Here is an 8909-nt window from a genome sequence, read left to right as displayed (position 1 = left end):
AAAAAAAAAGTAATATGGAATAAGGAGGATAACATTTTATCAACATGAGATAACTAAGAAATTCTTGTTTTTTTTCTTTTTTTCCCACCTTATCTTTATTAGTTCCAAATCTATGGCCACAAAAAGTAAAATGTAAAGCTGCAAAGTATCTTGTGTTCTTAGTGGTCTAACTTGGTGCCTAGAGAGGAGGAGGAAGAGAAGGGAAGAGACATTTAAATTACCTACATTATTAATACAATTACTTTTTTATTAAAAGTAGAATAGCCCAACACAATGGTAAAGAGAATACAAAGTTTTAATGATAAGACTTTAAATATCCAAATAAGAGATAACAACCGATTAACAATTTGGATTTTAGTTTCAAAATAATCAGTTTAAACATTTCATTAATACTGTTTATATTTAAAAGTTCAATATTTTAAAATGAACTGTGCAGCAATATATATGACAAAATATAAAATATGCATATGTTAATGTCATAATTTATTTGAATAATATAAATTTAAATTCTCTCCTTTCTAATTAGAATTTGTGAATTACAGAATTTTTTCCACTGAAACTTAACTACGGAAAGTTAAAAACTTTTTCTCAAAATTTGGACCTGCTACTCCTAGGAGAAAAAAAGATTGTTAACATCAACGTCAACATTCTAATTGTACAAGCCAACCAGATATCAAAGATGGAATGTATCAGCTGTAACTTTTTAAAGAATCTCCTTACATTCTCTTGAGTAATTACATGTTTTCAGAGTGTTAGAGAAAGAACACTTACATCTGATGCCACTGGGATATGTTTTAACCTGATTAAAAATCTAAGGATAATAAAACTAAAATGTGAAGTTATTTTTGCCTCCTGACTACTATTAGTTTTGAGGGCAATCATCCATAACAAAGATAAAGAAATGTTCTCAGAAGATTTAATTTAAGGAAATCTGCATTGTTATACTCTGTGACAACTCCAGGGAGTTCTTAGGAAGATTAGACATTGCAGATGAAAATAGTACACAAAAATTTTCCTTTTGATTTTTTTTTCATTTTCCAACACAGACACATATACACATAGACAAACACACACATCTATCATCTATCTGTCTATCTGTCTATCTATCTAAGATTTATATTCATATCTTAAGGAGAAGGTGAATAATTGAACAAAAATTCATGAAATTAGTTTGGTATATTGGAGAAAAAATAACAATGCCATAATTTAAATGTAGCACCGTTATTTATAAATAATTCAAAATGTGTTTTTCTTGAAAATCTGACATAGAAAAACTAGATAGTTATTGTATATTTAATATGCATAAAATGTAATATATGAATGCATGAAAATGCATATATAGGTAAACATGCATGTATAAATGTGTATATGCACATAAACATGTCTCTGTCTACGTATGCATGCACATAATTTTATATGCAGACATATATGTTCATATAAATACATATATGAATATATACATATATATTTGTGTATATGTATACATGCCTATATTAGTGTTTAAGTGTCTGTACACATATGTATACACATGTACAGGCATGTACACATTACATACATTCATATGTACATATGTGTATATGTATGGAGTATAAATATATTGTATATGTTATTGTACACATTATGTATGTACCCAATGTATCGTTTGATATTTTATGTCTACAAGCATTTTAGAAAATGATAAGGATTCAGTAAATGTGTCCCTAAGCTTGAGTTATTGGCTTTGATGAAATGAGAAAATTGGGGTTTCATTTTGTGTGAGATCTTAAAATGATCTATGGAAACACTGGCTATGTAGCTTTGAAAAATGATACATTTCAATCACCTGCTCTTAAGAGAATACAAGGTTTTTAAAGTTGAGTGAAGTTCTATATTTAATCTGTTTCCATAATATACTCTCAATATACTCAACCCCATTAGTGGGGCCTGAACTCTGAACTACTGTCCCTCAGCTCTTCAGCTCAAGGCTAGCACTCTATCAGCCACAGAGCTACTTCTGGCTTTTTTTTTCTTTTTGCTTATGTGGTGCTGAGGAATCGAACCCAGGGCCTCAGGCATGCAAGGCAAGCGCTCTACCACTGAGTCACCTTCCCAGCCCCTAATATCCGTCTTTTTAAATATGGATTTATTGAAGTAGAATTGATACAAAATAACTTCATACTCCAAATAAATTAGAAGTATGACTGTGCATACAATTCAAAATTATCAACAATGAATATTATATCTACCACCCTGAAAAGATGTTTTCTGCCTCTTTATAAAATCTTCCTTTTCTTTCTTTAAAATGTATTTATTGTTATTGTAAAGGTAATGTACAAAAGGGTTATAGTACATAGGTCAGATAAAGAGTACAATGAACAAAGTGATCCCTTCCCTTCCTTTCTTCCAGTTTCCCTCCCATCCCCACACGCAAGTTTTATAGTTCATTTTAAACACATTATCTAGTATTACCACTGTATTTGTCCATCGTTTGTCCCATCATTTCTGTGTCTCCCCTTACCCTCCCAAATACAGATAAATGAACAAGCAAGAAAACAAGAAAAAAGGAAATGAAAATTAAAAAAGAAAAATAGAAGAAAAACCATCTTGTTTCCATCCCCAAACTTATTCATTGATTGCTCCCTGTCACTAGAAATCAGTAAGTATATTCTAAAATTTTAAACATATAAATTGAATTATTCAGTATAAAATCTGTGTCTATTTTCAAACAGTTTAATTATTTTGAAATGTAACCAGGCTATCCCTTGCATTAATTATGCATTAATATTATTGCTATATAACAAAACTTCAAAAGTTTAAAATACATTTATTTATCCTGTACCTATCAATTGGCATTTGCATTGCTTCTAGTGTGTTGTTGTAAGACCATGTATCTTAGCTATTTTGTAAGATATAACAGTACTTCCTTCCATTTGTATTTCCTTAATGATTAATGTTGCTGTGCAATTTTTCAATATGTATTATGAAATTTGTGTCTTCCTATGAGATGCTAATGTTTTAATATTATTATATACAGTGGATACTTAAACCATAGTGACTTCAATATAATTAAGCAGGGCATGTTTTTCATTAAGATTATTTTTCTACATATTTAAGACAATGAATTTTTCATCTATTGACATTTTATTTTGTTCATCGTGAGGCTTGAACTCTGGGGTTGGATGCTGTCCCTCAGATCTTCAGCTCAAGGCTAGCACTATACCATATGAGCCACAGTGCCACTTCCAAATTTTCTAGTGATTTATTGGAGATAAGAGTCTCAAGGACTTCCCTGCCGGGGCTGGCTTTGAACTGTGATCCTCAGATCTCAGCCTCCTGAATAGCTAGGATTACAGGCATGAGCCAGGGTGCCAGGATCATCTATTGACTTTTGAAAATAAACATTTTCTTTTGCAATGAAATTTTATACAAATCAAACAGACAGCAAAGACATTTTTATATACCCAACACCCATCATTCCCTAGTACCATCTTACAATTCTGGGTCACATTTGTCAAGATAATTGAATTCTGCTATTTAATAAAACCCATATATTATTCATATCTCAGTTTGTACCCAATTCCCTTTTCTGTTCCAAATTCTCCTCAAAATACCCTTCTGCATTTAATTCTTAATTGTGTCTGGGCTTCTCTTGTTTTTTTAATTGTAGCTGAAGCTTCCTTTCTTATATGACCTTCTTAGTTTTGAGAATTACATACCAGTTATAATTCAGCAAAGATTTGAATTTTCTCTCATAAAGCATCAGAGGTTATCAATTTTTGAGATGAAGTATGTCTATCATACATTATTAATATGATGTACAACCAGACATCACTATCACTATCCTGGAAACTTTTAGAGGTTATAACATTGAATGATTCATATTATGAGAATGCTGAATTATTTTTAACAGGGATACAATTGGGCTCTAATTTCTCAGAAAATTTATTTGAAAATAGAATAAAAAATTGTATTTAAATTTGTTAGTTTACAAAAGAAGTATAATTGATTTTAAAAAGGACAAAAGCATCTAAATAAGTGATCTGCTGTTAGTATAACTCTAAATTTAGTTTTATAACGAATACAGAAATATATATATACACACTCACACATATAAGTATTTCAAAATTTAAAAGCATTATTTCTATCCCAATAAAAATTTGAGAATTATTCCTAAATCTTCCTTAAATTCTGATTTTTTGTTTGTTTCTAATGATTGTTTCTAATGATTTAGATTACTTTGATTTTCATTTAAAGCAAAATACTAGGGTATGTGGCATTACTAATATGATTACTTGGTACAAGTTCTGCCGACCTAGATTTGAAGGTGAAGACTCTTAATTGCTGTTGGATATTTACTAAAATCTGCTTAATCAAAGCTTTAAGATGTACCTCATTTTACTGATTAAAAGTAATTAAATGTTTCTTGTTTGCCAGATAATCTAAAGGAAAACAAGATGGAAATTTCAAATGAGATCTCATGCGCATTGCTAATGATGTGTCTATTCTAGGCCAAACATCTGATATTTAAGTTTGGGGAAAAAATAAAAATACCAAAGAGACTCAATCTTATTGGGTATGAATTCATTTCCTGAAAAATTATGTTTAATCTCTATCCTCACTATATTTTTTTTAATTCTCATCTTTATAATTCTTAGTATATTGAACAGAAATATTCATATTTCAATCTGAAAATATTTATTATTTGCACATTCAGGAAGTAATTAGTTCATGAGACTGGAGATCTCACCATGAGATCAATGACTTCTTAAGAAGATATAGAGAAATGCCTTCATTCCTTTTCTTTCCACACATTGAGAGGAAGGGTGTCTGCAAACCAAGAAGAGCCCTCAGTCAAAACACCCTTCAGAAATATGACAAATTCCACTGTACTTGATTTTGGTACCCTGAATCTTGTGTGTGTGTGTGTGTGTGTGTGTGTGTGTGTGTGTGTATTTGTCTAATCTGGGGATGGGAAGGGGAATAACAACAAAGTGCTGAAACAAGGACACAAGGGTTGAGGTGGGAGAGGTGTTGGAGGTGGGGAAGGGAAGTGATGGTAGGACAACAAGAAGGAAGGGAAGGGGTACCAATGATCAACAAGTAACATACTCATTGCCTTACTCATGTGACTGTAACCCCTCTGTACAGCAACTTTACAATTAAATTAAATTAAAAAAGAAATATGACATTCATTTCCCTTGTTTAATCCACCCATTCTTCACATCCTGTTAGAGTAGCATAAGCATTCCCAGATATGTACATTCTGATGGCCTCAAAATTATAATTGACACCCTGTTCTTCATGAGAATGATGGTTATTAAAGCATGCTATTCATTAAATTAGTATCAGTAAGCATACAGAGACAAAAAACTGAATAGGAAATTTTCATTGGATGTTTGTGAGAGACAAGTAGTCTGTTACTTTCTTTTTTTTCCCCTAGCTTTCTCTTCAGTAGTGTACCAATGGAATTTTAAGTTTAAGATGGGATGATGACCTCTGAAGTTACAATCAGTCCTTGTTTTCTTTGTGCTGCTATTTTTATTCTCTTTGCTGTTCAATACCTTGTACCTTTGTACCTGGTGCATAACAAGAAATACTGATTCCAGATATAGCCAGAACAATGAAAGGTTGGAACTATCTAAGGAAAATAGAACATTTAATGTTGTAATTCAGCATGACACAAGAGAAATTACTTAGGTTTTTTTTTTTGGGGGGGGTGTCCGGTCGTGGGGTCTGAACTCTGGGCACTGGATGCTGTCCCTCAGCTCTTCAGCTCAAGGCTAGCACTCTACCACTTGAGCCACAGTGCCAATTCCGGCTTTTTTTTTCTGCTTATGTGGTGCTGATGAATCAAACCCAGGGCCTCAAGCATGCAAGGCAAGCGTTCTACCACTGAGCCACCTTCCCAGCCCCGTACTTAGTATTTTTTAAGACCTAGTATGCTGAAGTTATTCTGTCATTCTGTGGTCAAGACCTGCTCACAGCCTGGTACAGAAAGGACCAGAATTTTCACTAGTGTCAGTAATAATACCCTGGCTCATAGAACCTGGTAGACCAATTAAAAAAAAAAAAGCATGGGATGGAAAGATGAAAAGAAATAATTCAAGAACTTACACACACAAAAAAATCATCCCATAGCCTGTCAGAATACCATACTGAATGATTCAAATGGATCTATACTTCTGAATTAAGGCAGAGATCTCAGCCTTTCTGTAGAGACTGACATATCTAAACAAGTTTATCTAAAATAAAACCATTCAATTTAAAAATTATTAGAATACATTTAAAACATATGTCAAGGGTGACATCTTGGTTTGAATATATTAACAGAAAATATGAAAACATTAACATATATACAAAAATGGATCATTAAAAATATCCAAACAAAAAGCAACAAAAATGATGTTAATTCACTATATATTATCAAGTTAATAATTTTAGAACAATGGTAATAGTTCAAGTAGATGCTTTGTTGTTCAGCATGCTCAAATTGTGATATATCTTAAATATTTTATCCTGCTACACATGCAAAAATGAAATTATCAATATATAGGAAACTCTTCAATGAATAAAACAGTGAAAACTGACTTTGAATATAAATGTAAATTATTTTTCTTATTATCAGTTATTTGCAAAAGAAATAACAACAATTGGAATCCTAAAAGTCCTATAAAATTTACAAAATTTTGTTAAGCATTTGATTGGTTTGAAATACATGCAGCATATAGACAGTTCAATGCTCACAAATTCCTTTTATATTTACTAACAATGACATCTTGTTTAAGTATCTCTATTTTCAAAATCATTAACCTAAAATCATGTATTACTGAATGGAAATGTTCATTTCTCTGTTACAACTATAACAATAATCAACTAATTCGCTAAGTAAATATGTGTGTGTGTGAGTGAGTGTTCCAGGAATGCATTCAACTGCTTAATTTTTCTTCATTGAGATTTTTCTTTTTTTTTTACCATGCTTTTATGTCTTGAATAATTAGCAGATGACTTTTTACTCTATTCCTGATATAACAGAGGCCATAGAGAAGGATTTTCTTTAAGGACATTTATTTCTTTTTTATTACCTTCATTCATATCTCAATCCAGTGTAACAAAGTCTCTGAAACTTTGACTCCAACAAAATTACTTAACAAACTTACCAACAAAGATATCCAATATTCTTCCTGTTGCTCTGTAGCATTTGTTTATATTGATCATTTTCCACTCACTGCTTCTGCAGCAATGTGTTCCAGCTTTGGCTTTGAACCTTAAAAATATACTGTGTAGGTCTGGGAAGGTGGCTCAGTGGTAGAGTGCTTGCTTTGCATGCATGAGGTCCTGGGTTCAATTCCTCAGCATCACATAAGCAGAAAAAGCCAGAAGTGGTGGTGCTGTGGCTTAACGCTTGTTGTGAGCTGAAGAGTTGAGGGACAGCGTCCAGGCCCAGAGTTCAGGCCCCACAACAGACGGAAAGAAAAACGTACTGTATATTTTGATAGCTATTCCTTTTCCTTTCTTGTCATACTATTTATTTTTGTCAGTAGGCCTCCACTGTGATTTAGGTTTGCATCAACCTTTATATCACAAACTTCATCTTAATCTTCAGAATTATTTGGAAAATTGCTCCTCAGACATGATCCAGAGGATGTCTCACACAGGTGTCTCAGACTTCTCCAAATCTCTAATGATTATTCATTATGAATAATGAATAATTATTTTGTAGAGTTTTAGCATACATCCAAAATTAAGGCAACATCTTTAAATACACTACTACTTAACATTCCAGGTTAATGTATTCAAAAGTAAATTTATCATTGTTCACTATCACTAGTTACATTTCAATAAAACAAAGGCATACAGATAATAGTGACAAGTTCTGAACTTTTGTTTAATGCTTACTTTTAATCATTGAGTTGATTAACCTCTACAATGAACCTAAAGATAAAAGGCTTCTTCAAAAAACTGAGAGAGACATTTTGCATGTGGATAGTAAAATAAATTCCTGTCAGAAAAGCCTAAGGGAATTCTTGATTTTCACATTATGCAATAATTTAAAGCTTGCTGAAGATTAAATCACTGGATTATTTTTCACCCCAAGAAATCTATAACCTAACAGCAAATAATTATGGACAAATAAGCACACAAATCAATTATTTGTATAGTGCTTATGACCACAATTTGCTCTATAACACATACAATAGAAACAAGGTGAATTTTGTCTTCACAAATAGAACAAGAGACATTCTACAGAGCAAGAATCTTTAAATGATTACTTTAAAAGCAAATAATACAGGCAATCATAAAATATTTCACATGGAGGGCAACATAGAAATGAATAAAAGCATTCAGAGATAGCAAGTTGATGCATGTACATTTAAGGTATAGTATAGATGGCTCAGGTATGTCAGAAGGCAAGAAAAATCCGGAGCTCAAATGGGAATGGCCTTTTGTGCTAAGGTACTAAATTTGAATTTCATTCTGGAAGGATTGGGTGGTTTCTTGACATCATGTCAGAAAATGGCATGTTTTTCAAATCTACTTAAATATAACTCTGACCAACCTGGGAGCTCCCAAAGACATAATCATGCTCAGGTTGAGGGGGTCTCTCGATTCCTGGCAGAATTCTGGATATTGCAGGCACTTCAGGCAGGAAATACAGCTCATTAAATTCTGCCTCAAGGGTTGCTGAAACTTTGTCTAAAGATGTTATAGAAACACACACAGCACGCTGAAGCAAGTGATTACTTCAGCCTTATTCAATGCCGTTCACATTCTGAAAATGTCAAAATACTATTATAATCAATGAGAAAAGTATGACTGTACAAAAATGTATGTTCTATACATAGCAATAACAATGACAATTAGGCCATCCTGAACACCTGTGTAGATATTCATGATTAATTCTTCCTCTACCTCCTTCTCCATTCATGACT

This window comes from Dipodomys ordii, unplaced genomic scaffold, assembly GCF_000151885.1.
Source record: "Dipodomys ordii isolate 6190 unplaced genomic scaffold, Dord_2.0 Scaffold65, whole genome shotgun sequence".
Taxonomy (NCBI): domain Eukaryota; kingdom Metazoa; phylum Chordata; class Mammalia; order Rodentia; family Heteromyidae; genus Dipodomys; species Dipodomys ordii.
The sequence above is the reverse complement of the archived record's forward strand: the minus strand, read 5'-3'. Positions refer to the sequence as shown.